This window comes from Garra rufa, chromosome 8 (assembly GCF_049309525.1).
Source record: "Garra rufa chromosome 8, GarRuf1.0, whole genome shotgun sequence".
Taxonomy (NCBI): Eukaryota; Metazoa; Chordata; class Actinopteri; order Cypriniformes; family Cyprinidae; genus Garra; species Garra rufa.
Window position 1 is genome coordinate 35325206 of NC_133368.1, and position 22644 is coordinate 35347849.

A 22644-nucleotide genomic window follows, 5' to 3' on the forward strand; every position below is an offset into this window, starting at 1 on the left:
TGGAATGTGGAATGCCACAGATACCGTACACAATAAGCTAATCGCTCACTGTTGTATTAGTAGTTAATTAGAAGAATGCAGGGGATGATAAAATATGGTCTTGTGTGCATGCATGTCTGGCTCTCGACAAGTTTAATAACTCAGAGGATTCATTTATTTTCCCACATTGATTAAAGTATTCTAATGATGGTGTCTCTGTATATGTCTAATGTGCCACCAGATACAAGTTCTGTTCTACTACATAAGCAGGATTTAAAGGCATCATAGATGTGCTTACAACACAAAGGCTGTTACTGAAAGGTAAAATAAACTAAGACAGGCCATCCTAGAATGCACTGCAGACCAGTGTTGCATGAGAGGCACTGAGCAGAATCCAGAAACAGTTGAGGTCGCCACACTTTAACTTGTAAAGAAACACTTTGGGAGCTCTGACAAGTTTAAGTGCTGGGCTGTTTTTAAAGTTTAGTTGAGGGCGGCTCTGAACATTGGACTGCATTGAGCACCGGCATCTTACTTTTTCCATGCCATTTCACACAAAGTGGAACTGAGGAACTAAAACTGAGAGTCAGGAGCCACGTACACCTATTTTTTTATTTTATTTATGCTTTATTTTTTGAAGAGATCACAGGTGGCAGTCTTGGCTCACTTTAAAGCAGAACATGACGCTACATATACTTGGAATTTGTGTTCTGTGTTTATCCCATCCAAGTGCACGCACACACACAGCCTTGAGTAGCAAACACACACACACACACACACACACACACACACACACACACACACACACACACACACACACACACACACACACACACCGTGAACACACACCCGGAAAGCAGCTGGGGCTTCAGTGCATTGCTCAAAGGTCTCACCTCAGTCGTGGTATTGAGGGTGGAAAAGAGCACTGTACATTCACGCCCCCAACCTACAAATTCCTATCGGGACTGAGACTCGAACCTGCAACCTTTGGGTTACAATTCCGACTCTCTAATCAAGGCCATGACTGTCCAATAATTTACAAACCCCAATAATCCCATTATAATCCAATATTTAGGATAGTCTCCTGGAACATATTTTGAGAAATGTCTTTTTGACATACAAAACAGATACAACTTAGATACAAAAGCCTCTAAGTGCCATTTGAAATTTTCTTCTAAAATGAGCATTTTTAATCAAACTCCTATGTCTAGGTTTACTAATTTCACTTTAATAGCGATGAATAGGCTCTTGCCATCAAAGTGAAATAACTGAACATAAACATAAGAGCCTGAGAAAAATGCTCATTTTAGAAGAACATTTCAGATGGCAGTAAGAGGTTTTTGCATCTGAACTCTTCATTTTTTTTTCTTCATACAATGGAAGTCAGAGGTAACCAAAACTGTTTTGTTACCAACATTCTTCAAAATATCATTTAAGGAAATTAAGTAATACAGTCTGGAAAAACACGATGTTAAGTAAAAACAATTTTTTTTTTCATTTTCTGGTTGAACTATCCTAACCTTTAGGTGAGGTGAAGTGAGGCTTAAGGAAAATATAGTTCTGTATGGAAGTGTGAAATGTGGTAAAGTTTTTGTTGAGCTTACAAAGTGACCTTTTTTAAGGAACTAAGCAAAATTGCAACTGAACATAAATGTGACCCTGGATCCTGGTCATAAGGGTAATTTTTTTTTTAAATTTATCTTTTGATAGTTGACTAAATAGGCTTTCTATTGATGTATGGTTTATATTTGCTTGAGATACATTTGAAGATCTGGAATCTGAGGGTGCAACAAAATCACCTTTAAAGTTGTCCAAATGAAGTTATTAGCAATGTATATTACTAAAAAAAAAAAAAAAAATTACATATTGATGTATTTACGGTACAAAATGTACAAAATATCTCAATGGAACATGATCTTTACTTAATATCCTAGTGATTTTTGGCATGAAACAAAAATTGATAATTTTGACCCATACAATGTATTTTTCGCTATTGCTACAAATATGCTACTTAAGACTGGTTTTATAGTCCAGGGTCACAAATTTCAGGTGGTGTGAGGGTGCATGATAAACAGTGCTGGGGAAATTTACTTTTTAAGTAATGCATTACAACATTGTTTTACTCGATTAAAAAGTAACTAACTGTGTTACTTCTAATGGAAAGTAATGCATTATGCTACTTATGCATTACGTTTTGTTAAAAATCTGGGCTTGCTTATTTATTTTTTAATAACAAAATGCCCAAAAGTTTTATTTTTGGCAACTGTAAAGGCCATTTCACAACACTAACATTTTACTAACAGTTTGCACCAGCACAAATCATCTTTTGGCGTTAAAAAAATAGTACTGTCAGGACTAAAGACGCGCAGTGAAGAATTAGCGCTGACACAGTTATTTTTGCGCCTTACCGTATTAAATATGCATTTGTAACGTTTGTGATCATCAAATTACTGGTGTCTTAAAGCAAGTGTTAATTTGCGCTGCTCTTGGTAGATTGTGCTGTGTCTTTGTTCCGTCATGTGCACATTGTCAGTAAATCACACACAGAATTTTTCCCTCCCATCTGAGCTTTTATGGAATTGCGCTCTAACGCTAATTTGCCCCTTTTAGTAAATCTGGCCCCAAAAGTGAAATTAAGAAGTGCCTCTGCATTTACTCCCAATTTCTTTAACACGGGGACAAGAGACATGCCAATAAATAAATAAATGGGTAAACAAAGTAACTTGCATTAATTCTTTGAAAAAGTAATATAAAGTATCAGATATTTTCTTGTAAATTCATGGCGTTTGGCATTACCCAACACTGATGAGGACAGTATAATTGGACTTTTATTTTATACCTTAAAATTACATTTTTTTTTTTTTACTTTCAATAATCATGCAAGTAAATTATCAAAGATACAAATAGGTGTGTCATACAGAGTCATTTTTTTATGATTAGTTGAATTAGTTGATCAGTTGAGTCCTGGGTGGCACAAATAGGATACCATAATCCATAAAAAAATATTGGCAGCAGAAAAAAAAATAAAAACATAACAGGACTGTACAAGACATAATGATTAACTAAAGTATACTGCTAAATGTGCATCTTTGTATAGACATGCTTTGAGACTAATACAGATGGTGTTTTTATATCCCTCTGCTGGCATTTGTTCATCAGGTTTTTCTATTAACATTGCAGCAATTTTCTACATTCAGCTTTAAACTGGGGCCACCCACCTCAGCATTGACGCCACTGCATTTATATTTTGAAAACATATTTTGAAGCTTTTTCCAGATGCATTTTATGTCTCGCACTCCTCCCACATCTCAGATTGCAAACTTGAACTCGCTATTGAAATTATGGCTGTAGCTACTTTCCCTCTGGCCTTTATCTGTTCATTCCTTTCATCCAACACTCCCAATAAGCAAGTATCGATTGTGCAGCCCCTGCAATTTTATAAATACAAGTCATCACATGTGGTGTGGCTTTAGGCTAGTCAGGTTCGTACATTTATTTGCTTCTGCATCTGTCATCTTCTGATGGGGTTTCACCCTGGTTTACGTTAGAGAATTAGATTTTTCAAAACCAAGCTTTTGAGTCCACCACTGGTGCTCACCTGCCGCCATTGCGAAAGGGGCAAGTCACCGAGTGTATTTGTTTCTTTGTTTGTGTGTGCGCATAAGACCTCTGCGATGACTTCGCCTGAGGACAGTCCCATTAAGCCGGTCCCATTACCTGCCTCTTGCTTGGGTGCAACCCACTGGCCCTGTCACCAGCAATCCCAGCAGGACAAGTCTTGTGACATCTAGAGAAGCAGTCTGACCTGACATCTCATCACATCCAGCTCCCCATTACCACAGCTCATCCTGATAGTTATGTCCTGGTCCCTCTACACTGACAAACAGTAGAAAAGAATTCCCTTTTCCATTAAATCCATCAGATCATGAAGAATGACAACAGAAGATGGACTGTTCTGTCTTTCTTCCTCCGTTCGAATGGCCAAAGAGCATCCATTAGATAACTCAGTCTGAAACCCTGTATTGTGCAGAGAGGGCTCAAAGCTATTCTTTCTCCCTTTCACTTTCTTTTCTCGCTTCCTCTATTGATCACTCTTCTCCCAGGGGCTCCTAAAAAAGGCTCTCGGCTACTAGGCTGCTTGGTTTTAGGAATACATTGTAAGGATGTCCTGCTGTAAAGTTGTGCCAGTGACCATCCGCACATGCCGTAAAACCTCTCATCACCACATTTTCTGATGAAACATACATAGAGGAGTGCTGTGCCATGACCCTGAAATCATTATGCCCCGGTAAAAAGATTATGCATGCCACTTTTTATGGTGTTGCACATCCAGGGCTTCTTAAATTCACAAGACCTTGGGCAAACAAGTTGTAGTTTATGGTTGTTTCTGCATATTAAAATGGAATAGAATAAAGTATATATCCACAGCACTATACCAGTGAAGATAATGCCTGGTTATAATGGATTCATTCATCTGTAATGATAATTTAAAGTGTGATAAAGTTTTTTTTTTGACAAGTTTAGACACTAAAAGGTACATTATTAATGTATTAACAGCGTCAATATAAGCATTTTATGTATAACTTTAAAGACATTTTTATTCTGGAATTCATCGCTTTAGTCTTTAAAATGTTCAAAATGTTAAAATAAATAAAACACTCTCAAAAATAAATTTTTATTTTGTTTATAGCTCTGGGGAAAAACGGGTAGTGGTGGAATTTTTTTCTTAAGTTTTTCAAAAATGTTTTGAAACAATTTCTTTTAAAAAGACGTTTTTATTCTGCAATTCACCACTTTAGCCTTTAAAATGTTTAAAACATTAAAATTAATAAAACACTCATCATTTAGTCATTTGAAAGTAATTTGAATGAAAATGAAAATAGCAAAACAAAAATACAAATATTAATTTAAAAAAAGTTAAAACTTTTTTAAAATTTATTTTAATGTATGCTTTTTTATTTATTGTGTCGGAAGGGGAAAGGAGTGGGGGGACAATTTTGTATTTATACGAAGTCTTTTTGTTGAAGCATGCCTTGAAAAAGTTGGTAAATAAAATATAAAAAATTGTTTAAACTATGTATTTAGAAGAATTCATAATAGATTTGACATTTTTAGAGCTGTGCCTACATAAATACTATTACATTCTGTCAGTATGTCCATATTGTACATTTCAATGTCAAAACAGAGATATTTGTGTACATGAGTAAAGTGGTTTGTATGGAAATCTATGAACACATTCTCTGAAGGAAGCTATGGAACTGTCACTGACGAGGTTTACTTTTAAAACATACACATAAGTACACTTTATGTACAAATATATACTTTTAAATACTAATATATACAATTAAGATACCAACATGTACCATTCAGGGGAAAATAAGGTAGAAAGACATACATTTTAGCTTTTGTACCTAGGTTACCATCACAGTGACAGCTTTGCAAATCAAAAGCCAGCAAAAGCAGTATAGCTGTTCAAAAGCCAAAAAGAGAAATGTTGAGCTGCATATAAAATAGGCATATTCAGTTTCACATATGCATTTACCGTGAGTATAGCAAACAGCTCCAATACCCAACCCACAATACTGAGGAGAAAAGCAAGTGAGGGTGTGGGTGGGAATAAATTGTTTAAAAGATTAACAGTGGAAGCGCTGGATTCTGAGCCCACTCGGTGCTTCAGGGCAGCTCTGCTGGTGTTGACCAATATCTTATTGGAGAACTAAGCATCGCGGGTTTAGTCGATGAACTTTCACTGTGATCCACCGACAGATCACGTTCTCACAGATGGTCTGGGAACACTTCATAGCATTGTTGTGACTTTACAGTAAGAGAAACCCGGAGAGCAAATTGAACACATTCTGCTTGGAGATTATAGATGCTGATTTCTCATTGTCTACCCAGCAACAGGCAAGAGGAAGCAGCTTTGTATGTTATGTGTATATTTAAACATCCTAGTGTTCAAATATTGTATAATCGTCTCAGAAATTCATGTGGGAGGTGAATGCTATTTTCATCTTTGTTTTTAAACATTGTTTTCGTCCAATTTGTTCACAAATAGCATACCATACTTTTTCTGTAGCTTCACTGAAATTTAAAAAATATCATCTCCTTGGTTTCCTCGCTCTTTTCCTCTTTGTCTCGTCTCCGAGTTTCTTTCCTCTCCACTGTCCCTTACACGATCATTGATATTCTGAGAAATAGCCCCTTGAGGAGAGCACACAATGTATTTGCTGTAATGCAATCTGGAATTATGCGGATACAATTTTCAATCTTATTTGTGCACAAACTCATAAGAAAGGCTCAGGCTAGAATCCAATCTCTCTCTTGCAAACCGGAAAATACAGGGTATTAGAGAAGCTATTGGAGTGTGTAGACGCGTATGTTGACACGCAGGGAAGGAAGTGTGTATGTGGTGTCTTTTAGTGTTGTGATAGATCTGCAGGTTTGGTAAATCGCAATCGTTCTGGCACTAGCTCAACTTTATCTACTCCGGCGCTCAGTCCAGCACAGGGTTCGCTGTGGGTCAGGCTGACCAGTGCTGAATAATGAAGTGCATGCTGTAAATTTAATGTGTTGGAATATAAAAAAGAAGTGTTGGTACAATATATGAAAGTAGTAATAGGAAAGTTTATATCCTGTTTTATCAATCATTATGCACTGGAATGCACAGTCATGGAAAACCTGGAAAATCAGGGAATTTTAAAATGATGTTTTGAAAATTGAAAATGCACCATTTAAAGGTGGCATATGGAAATCTGACTTTTTCCATGTTTAAGTGCTGTAATCAGGTCCCTCGTGCATCTACCAACCCAGAAAATGTGAAAAACAGTCTTTTTTTGTAAGCCTTTCTCTGCAAGCTTGTGAAAAAACAAGCCGCCACTGTGATTTTGCAAGCGACAAAGGTGTACCAGTTTTAACGTCATGGCAAAAGTTTGAGAAAAGCATGCTAATTGTTCTGTCTTTGGCTGCACAGATGAGCACAGAGCACTTGTTAGAGTCCTAGTCTCGAGGAGACAAGAGAGCAGTAGATTTATTGATTTATTTACTGTATATTACACTTCTGCCACACAGATCTAATATAAACATGCGTTTTTTTTCACAGCTGTTTACCTTCATAGACATAAACACCCGTTTTTGTAACTCATGTGTGTTTTTAACATAAACTTGTGCGTATTTGGCAGTTTAAGCGCAATAAGACATGAAAATTAACTTAGTTTAGTACTCACATGCCTTGTGACAGCCGCTTTCTGTGTGCATTCTTCAGTTGTGTGCACTCAGAAAACTTGTATATCAGAAGTTTCTGCTTCTACTCAAAATAGGCATTTTTAAAATTATATAATAAATGATCTGTGGGGTATTTTGAGCTGAAACTTCACAGACACATTCTGGGGACACCTGAGACCTATATTACATATTGTAAAAAGGGGCATAATAGGTCTTATTAAATAATTTAATTATTACTTAATAATTGTATTTTTATTTTATATTTTCACTATAGCTAAAAATGACAAATGTGCCATGAAGTCATGAAAACAAACAAACAAACAAATAATCTTTCTAGTTATGATATACTGTAAAACATTTAATTGATTAAATATTGCTCTCATGTATAGTTAAAATAGGGAATGGAGCACTTGTTGTTGGAGTGAGTGTATTGTTTATTATTATTATTAATTTACTAATAAAAATAGTATAATGTAAAATAAAATAAAAATATTTACATCAATTTTTTTTTAATGTAAAATATCTACATTATTTTACGCCAGTTTACTTCACAGGATTTGATTGGAATACATATTTAGTGAACTAGTCTGAATGAAAAAAAAATTATAAATAAATTCCTTACTGATGAATCACAAAAATACAATGAAAAACCATGGATATGTATTACTCAAAAACTGGGAACCATTTATATCATTTTTGGTGATGTTGTATTCAGTTTGTTAAAATTGCTAAGAGTCGGTCTCTTAATTTTAGCACAAAAATCGATATTTTCTGAGAAACACTATGTTGAACCTAAAGTGCATGTAAATATAAGATACAACACTTCTGTAATATAAGATGCAATCACTCTTCACATTTCACATACAGGTGTGATACCTTGAAATTTGCTTTAGATAGAAGCCTCTGTCAAATGCGATATTAAGCAATATCACACAAGCACAAACAAGAGTTACTTAATATTTGCTTCTTATTTTAGAACTGTTGTATAAAGGCAATACCAACTCGCAATCATGCTGTAGGTAATCACATCTGTCTTGATATTTACAACATTTTAATAACCCAACTAGAAATTTTAGATGCAACCACTCACACTTTTCTTTAGCTAGAGAGATCTGTTTCTTTTTTTTCCCACAGTGCAGAGTGGTACAGACAGAGTGTGTTGTGGTTTTCCCCATTAAAAGGCTCATGCTGCATCTTTGATTAATGATGAGAAGCAAAGGTCAAAAAAGTGAGCATACACCAGATGCCGCTTTTGTTTTCAGTGCCGCGTCCCTTGCTGAGTTACACTTTATATGAAGAGGAAGAGAGAATATAAGAAACAAGCAACAAGCTTTCATGAAAATTATCTTTCCCTCCAGTGACCTGTGTGGTCATGTCACAGCAGCATAGTTGATTGATTCGAGAGAGACAAAAGTGTTGAAGAGGAAAAAGAGACGCTGACACTGTTTCTGCCTCACATGTGTCTTTTTAAAACGCCTTGGCCTTTATTGTTCTTAATAGAAGTGAAAAACAAGAATGGCGAGGCATTTGTTTAAACAAGCAATGTTGTCACTAATCCTGCCAGCATGCTTTTAACACTGCAGCGTGGTTAATGAACAAATCCATCAATCTCTCCACCTCCCTCTCTTTTAGCTGCCTGTATTTTAATGGACTTTAATGGAGACTCTGAATTGTGTAAAGCCCAGGCCTTTTGGAAATAACAGGGAGCGGTGCATACTGTGCATGGACATATTTTGAATTGCTGTACTAAACTGCGGTGCGACGCCTCTTTAGTGATAAAGCTGACAATCTGAATGTCAGATAATGTGACTTGTATAATGGTTTTTAATGTCCACAGCATGTATAACACTGCGTCTGAACTGAAATCGGCACTCAGCACAATGTCCTATTGCTTTCTGAATGTAGCGTTTGCTGCTGGTTATCAAAGTCTTTAGAAATTTAGGACTGTTTGTGGAGAGCGTGGGCAGATGATGTGATGAAGGGAAGTATGATGACTTTTATTTGGCAATATGAAGTGTTTGTGTATCAATACTGCTGAGAAACCTCATTCTGATGCTAATGTGCTGATCCATTTAGCTCTTTTGAAAGCTCTCTAGATCATTTTGGATCGAGTAATTGAGTAAACAATAAATAGACTGTCTCTTTACTTTTTGCTGCTACTTTGTTCAGTAAAAGAAGTTGCCTTTTTATTTCGGAACATATATAGACTACAACAGTTATATTAATTATGTTTGTCTTTGGGTGATTAGGCATTTAAAGGGATAGTTCACTAAGAAATGAGATTCCGTTATTAATTACTTACCCTCATGTCATTCCAAATCCGAGAGCTTTCTGACCCTGCATATACAGCAATGCAACGACCACATTAAAGGCAGAGAAAGGTAGTAAGGACATTGTTAAAATAGTCCATGCGACATTAGTGGTTTAACCGTAATGTTATGAAGCTACGATAATACTTTTTGCGCACAAAACAAAAATAATGATTTTATTCAACAATTTCTTCTCTGCTGTGTCAGTCTTCGACACACGTTCACAAGAGTACCGTGCGAGTGGTGCTGTGGCGAGTGGTGCTGCTGACGCAGGAGACGTTTTTTTCGACGTAGACAAATTTTGCAAGCAATTGTTGAATAAAGTTGCTATTTTTGTTTTCTTTGCACACAAAAAAGTATTCTTGTAGCTTCATAACATTTCGATTGAACCACTGATGTCACATGGACTATTTTATCAATGTCTGGGACTTGAACATGGTAGTTGCATTGCTGTCTATGCTGAGTCAGAAAGCTCGAATTTCATAAAACGTATCTTAACTTGCGTTCCGAAGATGAACAAAGGTCTTACAGGTTTGAAATAACATTAGGGTAAGTAATTAATGACAAAATTTTCACTTCTGGGTGAATTATCCCTTTAAGAAAAGACTTAGAAATGACTTAGCAGGGAGAAGTTTGGGCTTTTATATAAAATTGGATTCAAGCCATGTCATGTCATTTTAATGGTCTAAAATAAATGCACATGCTTTTTAATGATAACCAAGCAAATATTTATGAACTTCAATGATTATTTTAAAAGAAAAAGTGAGTCATAACTTTAAAAATATATACTGGTTTGCATATAGTAAGTGGTTGAACGTACATTTATTTATACACACTACCGATAAAATGTAAAAAGATTTAAATTGATCAAAATTCAAAAGTGACATTAAAGGCTTTTACATTGTTACAAAGGATTTCTGTTTCAACTCAGTGGTGTTATTTAAATTTCTTTGGAAGCCCGTTTCCTATGGAAGTCCATTTCTGCCACTGGATACAAAATATAAAACGGTTATTGCAACTTTTTATCTAACAATTCAGACTTTTTTCCCTCAGCATTTGCGCGATACAAACTTGCAATACTGACATTTTTTTCTCAGAATTGTGAGATTTAAACTCACAATTGTGAGTTATAAAGTCCAAATTGCGAGATATAAACTTGCGATTCTGAAAAATAAAGTCGCAATTGCGTGATATAAACTCGCAATTGCAAGGTATAAAGTCAGAATTGCATGATATAAATTTACAATTGTGAGTTATAAAGTCAGAATTCCAAGATATAAACTCCCAATTTAGTGAACATATCAGTCTTTTTTTCTCATCAGAACTAGACTTTATAACTCGCAATTGCGAGTTTATATCTCACAATTGTGAGAAAAAAAGTCAGAATTGCGAGATATAAACTTTATTTCTTGCAATTGTAAGATTATATCCGGCAATTCTGACTTTATAACTTGTAATTGTGCATTTATATCTCAGTTCTGTGAAAAAAGTCAGAACTGCGAGTTTATATGACGCAATTCTGTGACAAAAAGTCAGAATTGTGAGACTTAAACACGAAATTGTTGAGCGAAAAGTGAAAAAAAAAGTTATTTAGAAAAGTTTATTTTCTTAGAATTGTGAGATATAAACTCGCACTTGTGAGTTATAAAGTCAGAATTGTGAGATAAAAAGTTGCAATTGCAAGAAAAAAGTCAAAATTATATGATAAAAAGTCGCAATTCTGTGACAAAAAGTCAGAATTGTGAGACTTAAACATGAAATTGTTGAGTGAAAAGTGAAAAAAGTTATTTAGAAAAGTTTATTTTCTTAGAATTGTGAGATATAAACTTGCAATTGTGAGTTATAAAGTCAGAATTGTGAGATAAAAAGTTGCAATTGCAAGAAAAAAGTCCAAATTATAAGATAAAAAGTAGGGATGCACCGATCCGTATCGGCCGATCACTTGTAATCGGTAAATGTGTATAAATCTGTAATCAGCGGTAAATGCCATCAGGTGCGTGATTTCACGTTGAGCCGTATATACTACACACAGCCGTTGTTCACTGACGAGCTGCGCACATTCACACTGATAATGAACATTGATTTGCGCAGCTCGTCGGTAAACAATGGCTGTGCAGTATATACGGCTCAACGTGAAATCACGCACCTGATGGCATTTACCGCTGATTACAGAACCGGCTTTACTGACAAAACGCGCAAGCATGATCGGCTGATTCGTATCGGTGCATCCCTAATAAAAAGTCACAATTCAGATTTATAAAGCAAGAAACGCAAGATATAAACTCGCAATTCTGAAAAATGCAGTCAGAATTGTGTGATATAAACTCGCAATTGAACATATGTGAACATATTAGGGTTGGGCATCTAAGGTATAATGCCGATCCGATACGCATCTCGATACAAAGTATCCGATCCGATATATTAACGATACATTTGTGACATATTGCGATGCAATACGATACGATTCACACCCATATCACGATACGATGCGATAATTCAGCACTAACTAATTAGATCAAGTTTATGTGATGATGTGAAAGAGGATGCGGTGCCATTGAATGAGTTTGATTATTTATTAACCAAGTAAAACCAAGACTTTTTGATTATATATATATATATATATATATATATATATATATATATGTGTGTGTGTGTGTGTGTAAATATATATATTAGACAGATTTAAAGCTCCTGAATTCTTTAATTCAGACATTCTAAACAACTACAGAGTACTTTTTCTAAAGTAAGTGAACCTGCCAAACAGTACAACAAGGAGATGCCAAAATACCACTCACTAAACCTGTCCATTTGAACTGGACTGACCGAATATCTACTGTTTGTATCCATTATAAAATGAACATACAAATGAAAAATACAGCAAATACATATCTGTTGATGCTGGTGCTCATATGTGCATAAACACCACTGACCCTGACAAGATCCACCTCTATGGGTGAGCATCCATTATAAAACACTCACAAGACATTCATTTTGACAACTATGCAAATATTTTGAAATTTCACACAAAAATACTATGGATCAGAGCTCCGAAAGCATGACTAGTTCATGAATCAACAGCGGACTTATGCGTGCCTAGACTCCGATATGCAAGAGTGTGATTTTTACTATTACTCTGATCGTCTTTACCTTTACAGTAGTGCGAGGGTTTGTTTCATGCAGTCAAGAGATGAAGTAGAGACCCGTTTTTCCGCGGGGGTACAGGTTACTTTTATGTGTGCTTTTGCTGGTGGGAGTGGGACAAAATAACATACATTTCTGCAGGAGCGGGTAGGAGCGGGACTAAAAAATCAGTCCCTTGCAGGTCTCTGATGATGTTTGCGTGCCGCGGTTGAAAGTTTTGAGCCGCCGTTCAGTCTGTATGCGATGAGGCTTGCTGCGCCGAGTCCAAAGCAATCAATCACAGAACACGAAAGAGGCCGTGCTTTGACCATTTTAGGATAAAATTTAAAATAATTTAAGCCATCTCGCGGGCCACCGGTTGAGAATCCCTGCTCTATGTGACTTTCTGGACACGCCCCGGTCTCTGTAGTGTTGTGATAGTCTACGTCATTCACGCAGCAGTGAAGGGAGACGTGCTTGAGAAACAGTTCAGAGGGGAGAAAACAATCTAACAATATTTTCCACTTTCTAAATAATAAAAGTATTGTATCTATACTAATAATTATAAAGAAATAAATCGAGATTTACCGATGCAGATATGTTAGAAACGATGCATCGCGATACAAATGCCAATTTGTATCCGATGCGCACTTTTTAAACCGATGCATCGCATCGTTAACTTTTTAAACCGATGCACCGAGTGAATCGGGGAATCTTCCCATCCCTAGAACATATCAGTCTTTTTTCTTCTCAGAAATGGACTATAACTCGCAATTGCAAGTTTATATCTTACAATTCTGAGAAAAAAAGTAAAAATTGTAAGATACAAACTTGCGAGAAAAAAAGTCTGAATTGCGAGTTTATATCAAGCAATTCTGACTTTATAACTCAGAAGTTTATATCTCACAGTTCTGAGAAAAAAGTTATAATTGTGAGATGTAAACTTGCAATTGCGAGAAAAAAAGTCAGAATTGTGAGATAAAAAGTTGCAATTACCATTCGGAAATAGGCTTCCATACATTTCAATTTATCAACAAATTCATCAAACAAAAAGTTTATCACAGTTACTCAAAAAAATTTATTTCTAATTTCTGAAAGATCATGTGACACTTAAAACTGGAGAAATGGCTGCTGAAAATTCAGCTTTGCCATTACCAGAATAAAATACATTTTAAAATATCTTTTTTGTAAGAATAAAAAGCCTTTATTCACATGGCTTTACAATTAAAAACATCTAACATGCACCGACGCGTTGCGGCTAACTTGCCTTCATCAGGGTGTCAGTTTGCAAAGCCATGTGAATAAAGGCTTTTTATTCTTACTAAGAAGATTTTTGAGTGCCTTGGTTTGATGAGTTTTTTTTTTTAAGATATGTAAAGATTCCCGTGACCAAAGAGCACCGATTCAAAGATTTCACACCCCAGCAGCATCTTGCATACTTTTGGATTCACATTTTAAAATATATTTAATTAGTGACCATTTAAATTGTAATAATCTTTTACATTATTACTGTTTTTACTTAATTTTTTAACCAAAATACTTGCTGCCTTGGTGAGCATAAGAGACATTTTAAAAAATGTATTTAATGTTTAACAATCAATCAATCAGTCCATAAATCAATGAACTTTCAGCTGTTTAATACAATGATGTTTCATTCTTTCCACTAATCGCAAATCCACATACACAGGACTGTGGGATATCATAGAGCAAAACATATGTCCATGCTTTTAAAATCCATAGAAGTCATGTTAGTAGATGGTATGTGATGCAAACATTGAATTCACATGTGCCTTGTTGCCTTTCTACCTCTGTTTACAGCATTTTTAGGACATCACAAATAAGGTGCCGGATTTTGTGCTGAAGTGCTGATTTTTGTGGATTCACCCATGTACCTGCACTCCGACTTTTTTTTTATCGCATGGTGCTAGATGTTTTCAAATGGAAGCCTTTTAGATGGATGAAAGCCGAAGGTGCAATGAACTTCTAATGGAAACACCACTGAGCTGGCCAGTGTCCACACCATTAGAGAGCCAGACAGAGCGAGCCGAGTCAGTCCCTATGTTTACGCCAGGTTGGGGTCATTAGAAGAGAACTGATGGACTAGTGCAGCTCTCTCCCCATTGACAGATGTGCTGGTCTCTCTATGCACATTTTTGATTGATAGCTGTGCTGAACGCTCAATGCCAGTCATATAGTCACCAGGGTGTATGAACCAGAGCAGAAATAAACCTCTAAATCGGGACGCAGATTGAACCGTGCTCAACTCCAGCTGTGACGGATTGTTTCAAGGGGGTTATTTTTGAAGCTGAAGTCATTAGTTCTTTGGGAAAGCACATGCTCCACTCATTCAGATGTACAGCACACATCCCTGAAGAGCCGGTGCCCAGGTGACTCAGGTAGTAGGTCACCTTCCTAGTGTAGGTATTGATCAATCCCTGTCTCTCTTAGGACAAGGTCATCTTATTTAGAGCTGCAATCGATTTACTGTGCTTTCTTTGTGCCTAAAGGTCAACAAAAATCTGGACCAACCATGTTGTTTGTTTTTGAGAAGATACAAGGAATAAATCTACTTACATTTAATCCAATAACATTTAGTTTAGAGAGGTGGGAAAATGTAATTTCAGACAACAGCAGGTCAGAATTTCAAAGTTAAGAGGCCATAATCATATTTTTTAAATCAGCCTGTAGCAACATCTAGAGGGAAGACATCTTAGCATTCAAAATTCGCTTTAGGTTTTGCTACCAAAGTCCTTTAGCTTTGCTGATGAAATGACAAATTCAGATGTGATCCTTCAGCACTGTGTCTGAGAGAACAGTCGTAATGTGCTCCTCTTATATTAAATGTGCCCGAATGCTGCACTTTTGATGAAAACAAAACCACACCTGTGAAATGAGAAAATACTGAAAATAAAATGCAGAAACTATTTTTGCTCAGCACCAGTAAACATCACTACACTGCAGGGGAAAGTATGTGACAAGTTATGCACAAACTGCTCATAAAAAACAAACCATTTGAATCAGATCTTCAGCTGAGTTACAAAAATAAGTCTGCTTAAACAAATAATACATTAATGATGCATTTTTATGCCTTATTGAACGCAATGTGTAAACATTCTTAGTGCATGGTTGAAATGTGAATCCCCAGGATAATGACTTCTCCGAGAGCTTGCAGTCTGAAGTCTACTAACCTAGAGTCTAATCAATGAGACAAGATCCAAGGTGTTGGTAAGGTATGCTGTGCACTGCGAAATTTAGAATTTGCTATTCACAGAAAGCATTGCCTTATGTGAACTATGCTTTGATCAGAACAGCTCTCACAACACCTAAGATTGAGAATTGTTGACTTACATACAGCTGACAAAGGTTACAAAGCAGAATGATGCAATATTGCTCCTGACCAGTGTCCAGGTCTGGTACCCAATTGCAAAAAATGATAAAAGATGTTCAATGTATTCAAGGGTTCACATATTTTTTTCACCCTGCGCTGTGAATGTTTACACACAGATTCTGTCATATTGACTCACCCTCATGTCGTTCCAAACCTATATGCATTTCTTTTTCCTGCAGAACATAAATTAAAATATTTTGGTAACCAGACAGTTTTGGCTTTTATTGACTACCACTGTATGGACAAAAAACAGAATGAAAGTCAATGAGAACCAAAACTGTTCTTTAACCCTCATGCTCCATACTGTGCTCCAGTCATTTTAGGATTTCATTTTGATCATCCTTGAGATGTTTCTACAACTTGATTGGTGTTTACCTGTGGTAAATTCAGTTGTTTGGATATGATTTGGAAAGGCACCCACCTGTTTATATAAGGTCCCACAGCTTACAGTGCATGTCAGAGCACAAACCAAGCCATGAAGTCCAAGGAATTGTCTGTAGACCTCTGAGACATGTTGTATTAAGGCACAGATCTGGGGAAACATTGAAGGTCCCAATGAGCACAGTGGCCTCCATCATCTGTAAATGGAAGAAGTTTGGAATCGCCAAGACTCTTCCTAGAGTGGGTCGCCCGGCCAAACCGAGAGATCGGGGGAGAAGAGCCTTAGTCAGGGAAGTGACTAAGAACCTGATGGTCACTCTGAAAGAGCTCCAGCATTTCTCTGTGGAGAGAGGAGAACCTTAAAGAAGACCAAGACCAACCATCTCTGCAGCACTCCACCAATCAGGCCTGTGTGGTAGAGTGGCAAGACGGAAGCCACTCCTTAGTAAAAGGCACATGACAGCTTGGCTGGAGTTTGCCAAAAGGCACCTGAAGGACTTTCAGACCATGAGAAACAAAGATTGAACTCTTTGGACTGAATGCCAAGCTTCATGTCTGCAGGAAACCAGGCACCGCTCAGGCAGCATCATGCTGTGGGGATGTTTTTCATTGGCAAAAACTGGGAGACAAGTCAGGATCGAAGGAAAGATGAATGCAGAAATCTACAGAGACATCCTTAATGAAAACCTGCACCAGAGCGCTCTGGACCTTAAACTGGGGCGACGGTTCATCTTTCAACAGGACAATGTCCCTAAGCACACAGCCAAGATAACAAAGGAGTGGCTTCGGGACAACTCTGTGAATGTCCTTGAGTGGCCCAGCCAGAGCCCAGACTTGAACATTTCTGGACAGATCTGAAAATGGCTGTGCACCAACTCTACCCCATCCAACCTGATGGAGCTGAAGAGGTACTGCAAGGAAGAATGGGAAAAACTGCCCAAGTTGTGCCAAGCTTGTAGCATCAGACTCAAAAAAAAAAAAGACTTGAGGCTGTAATTGGTGCCAAAGGTGCTTCAACAAAGTGTTGAGCAAATGCTGTGTGTATGTGAATGTCTTTTTTTTATTATTATTTTGAATACATTTGCAACGATTTTAAACTTCTTTCACATTGTCATTATGAGGTATTGTTTGTAGAATTTGGAGGAAAATAATGAATTTAATCCATTTTGGAATAAAGCTGTAACATAACAAAATGTGGAAAAAGTGAAGCACTGTGAATACTTTCCAGATGCGCTATACTTTTTAAAATATTTTTATTCTTTCATTCCATGGCTTCCATAGACTGCTACTTGAAAACTATTTTCTGCCACCAACTTTCATCACTGTTTGCAAACACACGAAATTGGTCTGTAACTTCTCAAACAGTTTTGAATAATTTTATTGTATTTTTTTTGTTTTTTTGTCCCCCCACATTATACTTTTCACTGGTCAAAAAATAACCGGCCTACAAACATTTCTTATAAATTTCTCTCTGTTAGTACCTTGTATACCTTGGATACAATGTTTTTATTAACTTGTTTTCTTTCAGTTGGCACAGGCTTTGTATTTATTTTTGGAACTGATTGATCGCAGTCCTCCGTTTTTGAGTGAACCTTGCCGAAACTAACCACAAATGGAAGAACATATGTGCAGAAGCTCAAATCAGTGAGGCCCAGGACCAATTAGTTCCATAAACAAATGCAAAAGCTGAGCTAATTGAAAAAAAAGGTGTGTCTTTTGTAAAGGGCCATCATTTTTGACCAGGAACAGCAAATTAGGTAATGTTTTATAGCAAAACATAGGTTAAGATTTCTTCTTTTATGTTCTGCAGAAAAAATAAAATATAAGAAAGTAAAAAACACACAGGGTTGGAACATGATGGTGAGTGAATGATGAAAGACATTTCATTTTCGGGTGGACTATTCCTTCAGATATACTGACATCCCTGTTATTGTGAAAATCAGATCATTTTTGTAACGCATCTATGAAACCACATACTTTTTCCTACAACTTTCAGATTTCATCAGATTTAAATGTGAACATTTACATTACAATTATGTAGATTTACATTCAAGTGACGTCACTAATCACAATTTTATCGTATAGGGTATACATTAATAAATTATTATTATTATTTTTTTTTTCTGTGACATTCAGTTTGTTTCACAGTAATTTGTAAGTGGATGCGTCTCTGTCTAAAAGCCCGGAAAGCCTTTGTAGTCTCTGTTTGCAGGCAGGGTCTGACTTATGTGTTGCAGAAATTGGCCTGATGCACTTCCAAAGAGAGAGGGCATTAAAAGAGCATCTTGCTCAGAGTTTCAGACTCTGCACAGCATAAACTTGTGTTGACAGTGTCTCTTTCAAGCTCAGTCTTCTTAAAGGCAGAGATTTTTTTTCTTTTTTGAGGTGACTCATGAGTTGTCACTGGTGGCTGATGCAGTCTTTCGGCATTGTGATTGACACACATACACGTATAGACAAAGGATAGTGCAATTGCTGTTGATAGGGCTTTTGCCATTCGTTGCAACACAGTGTGGATTTAGGAATGGTCTGGTGTTATTTGAGAGATGGATGAGGCCACAGCGAGAGGTGAGAAAACTGTCCAGTCAAAACATGGATAAATTTCAGCTTTACTAGTGCCTTACATCCTTCAGTCAAGCAATTTTTGTTAGCAAGGATGGATGGTTTCTTGTAGCTGATTTTATTTGAGCCTTTTTCTTGCTTATAGGAAAAGAGAGATGAATGGAACTGAGAGGGAATGTGACTGTAGGATTTAAACTTGCAAATTAATCCACAAATTAAAGAGTTCACTCAAATGTGAAAACGTCTGTAAGAAAATTACATTTTTAATGAATACCCTGTAAAAAATAATGTGAGAATCATGAAAGCATCATTAAGTGGTTCATATGACTAGCTATGTTTGTTTTATGAAATAATCATTCTTTTGAGTTGTGTGTAATAATTGAATCATTATTTTGCATCAGATTTCTTTATATGACTCTCTACACTGTAAACCCCACTGTTGTCATTAATAAAGAGATTAAGTTAATATAACTTGACATTACTTAAAATACCAAGTTTTGGCATCAAAACTTAAACAGGTGTGGTTAACTTACTCATTTGGCAGCAAAAAACTTTTTAATTGATATTTTAAGTTATCTGAACTCAACATTTTAATTAATTTGAAAGATTCACAATGTCTATTTAAAATGATTGGTCGCACTTGAAATTCTGCTTTGACAACCGCGCTGATTGGTCGATATAAGTTATATGACACAAGGCGGTATTTTTTCTCGTCATGCTGAATTTTGCTGAAGAACCAGCAGGACAGATGCACTAGCAGAAACCATCTGACACAAGAAAGACAAAAGTTAAATCAGTAAGTAGAGATTTAAACGCTCATATACATTTTTTTTAATTGATTTACACGTTATTCCAATGCTATTTTTTGTTTTGCTCCAGTAGCAGCACAAGTAAGCTGGCGGTAAAGCAGGCGGGAAGAAAGCCGTCGTGAAAGATTCATTAGAGTGAAGTTACACAGGTAGGTTAATGGTAAAATATAAGTGTAAATTTTGCTTGGTTCCGTTTTATTTTTGGAGTATTTTGTACTTATAAATATGCCGGAGTTTCTAAATTTCTATAAGAACATTTGAATTTCCCGCTTAACTTTTTTTCCTCCCCCAGCGGCACTTGCAGGCAGGCGGTCGTGAAGCAGGCAGGGACAGGGATGGAGTCGGTCGTGACGAAGGCCCATGGATTACGCTGGTAAGTTAATGTTTAACACGCCTGTACGTTGTGACTTGCTTAATTTATTAATGTTTCTTTGATGTTGTGTTTTTAAAAGCGAGAATGAGAACTTGCGCTGTTGTGTATGCGCTTATGAGGGAACAAAACACGGACATGTACCGTTAAAGTTCGCTTTTACCTCAAGGTGCGCGCATAAACGGTCAAATGCACGCAAAAATATTTCAAAATGAGGCGCTCGCTTGGTGATTATTCACGTAAACCCTTGTCAGTTATGTCTTAAATGATCATAAACAGTTGAGAATGAAAATACGTTTGTAACAGTATATTGCATCCGTGTGGCTATTAATGCAGGTTTACTAAAGGTTTCATGAGGAGAACAATGCAAAGCTAAAAATTAACGAAATTGTGACACATTTACAGAGATAGGCCTATGTTTTTAATTAATAATTCTGTTCATGTAATGTGTTCTTGGTGCATAATATTAATTATTCGTTTTTAATAGATTTTGTAAAATGTATTCAATCCTATCTGCATTTTGTTTTTAATCAAGTTACCATTAGCAGAGCTGTGACTGTTTTACATGTCCCTGTGAGCGATTTGTTGACTTTTTACTGTCGGGAAAGACGTGCAAAAATGTTGTAACAACGTTAACTTAGTTGGATCAGGTGTGTTTAATTAGGATTTCATCTAAACTCTGCAGGGCTCTGTCCCTCCAAGAATTGACACCCCTGATTTAAATGCTGTTATGAATTTCATTAAAAAAAAAAAGTAGTAATAGCCAGTGGTTAGATTTAATATAATTGTTTTTTTGTTTTCACACAGAAGTTGTCAGAGCCGACTGAGGACCGAACTCTTGTGCTCCAAGGACCACCTCTTGTGTTTGGAGATGTTTGGGGATTTCTTCGACATGTTTGGTAAGTATTCCATGTAGAAAATAATGTCAAAAAGACAAGCACACATTAGATCACTCACACTCATTATATAAATTTGAATCTAAAGTGTTATTTCACTCAAAAATTAGAATTTTGTCAGTAGTTACCCTTGTGTCATTCCATATTCGTAAGACTTCCGTTCCTCTTTGGAACACAAATGAAGATTTTTAAAATAATTTTCAAGAGTTTTCCATTTCTCCATAGACGGACAAGAAAAGGTAAGAAAGACATGTGGTTCCAGTGATTTAACCTCAATTTTATTAAACAACGCACATGCTTAGGTTTGCATGAAACAAACTATAAAAACTATTAAAAATACAGATCCCCAATGCATGTTCACGAGAGCATCACAGTGCATGTGTTTTGTGTTCACGCAAGATCTGAAATCTGAACAGGCCTTGAATAATTTTATTTTGTAAGTGGTAAATTACATGTTTTTGCACTAAACACTCGCGCTGCTTCATAAAATTGAGTTTAAACCACTGAAGTCTCATGGATTTTTTTTTCTAGACCTTGAAAATGTTACATTGGATCTCTGGAGAAACAGAAATCTCTTGGGTTTCCTTAAAAAAAATCTTAATTTTTGTTTGGAAGAAGAACAAAGGTGTTAGGGGTGTGGAATGACATGAGAGTGAGCAATGACAGAATTTGCATTTTTGGGTGAACTGTTCCTTAAGATTAAGTTGCACTGTTTGAAATCTACATGAGCTTGCATGCATGTGAATTAACTTTAATTTGATAATGTTTTTTCATCTTTAATAGATGTCTGATGATCACAGCTCAAATCTTGCTGTTGTCAGTGGGGATTGTAATAGTTGAAGATGGGACTACTCTTCAGCCTCTCAACTCTTGGAAAAGTGGTGATGGACAATCTAAGTGACCTTCCTGAATCAATGTGCCTTCTGTTTGGACAAATTTATGTTACAGGTTTTGTGCTTTTCTTGTCAGCTGAGAAAAAAAAAATGAAAATGACCTTTACATTGGAAATTAAAAACATGTTTATGTTAACAGTCAGTAAGACTTTCACCAACAGAGAAGAAACACTTTTTTTTTTTTTTGTATAACACACACTCCAAGGAACTGGTATATCTCAAATTTGTCTTGTAAAAATGTGAAAAAATAAATAAATAATAGGTTTACATTTAAAACAGTTAACTGTTAAAAAAAATGCTTATGTTGTTCATGTCTTTTAAAAATGTAAGCTTACTATTAAAAATGAGCTGTTTTGTTTAAAAATGTGATATTAAATGTGAGTTTACAGTCAAAAATAGGAGTTTACTGTTAAAAAATGTGAATGTACTTTAAAAAATGTAAGCTCATGATGCTGTTGTTCATGTCTTTCTGGAAATGTGAGCTTACTGTTAAAATTAAAAATTAGCTATTTTGTTGTACATATGTCTTTTAAAAATATGACAGTGTGGGCTTACAGACAAAAATATGAGTTTACTGTTAAAAAAGGAGCTCATGATTTTGTTCATGAATTTTATAAATGTGAGCTTACTGTTATAAGTAATGTAAATGCAGTATAAGCCTAATAAAGTGGTTGATGTGGAAAAAATACCTTGTTTTAATGATTTATAAATTATTT

The 22644-nt window shown here is 36.0% G+C and overlaps 1 long non-coding RNA gene across 1 annotated transcript; it reads left to right on the top strand.

The window, feature by feature from the left end:
* The first annotated feature begins 19722 nt into the window (after positions 1–19722).
* LOC141341206 (uncharacterized) lies at positions 19723–22098 on the top strand. The gene is made up of 4 exons (XR_012356635.1): positions 19723–19918; positions 20062–20142; positions 20947–21038; positions 21819–22098. It is a non-coding gene; the product is annotated as an uncharacterized lncRNA (long non-coding RNA).
* Positions 22099–22644: the final 546 nt, after the last annotated feature.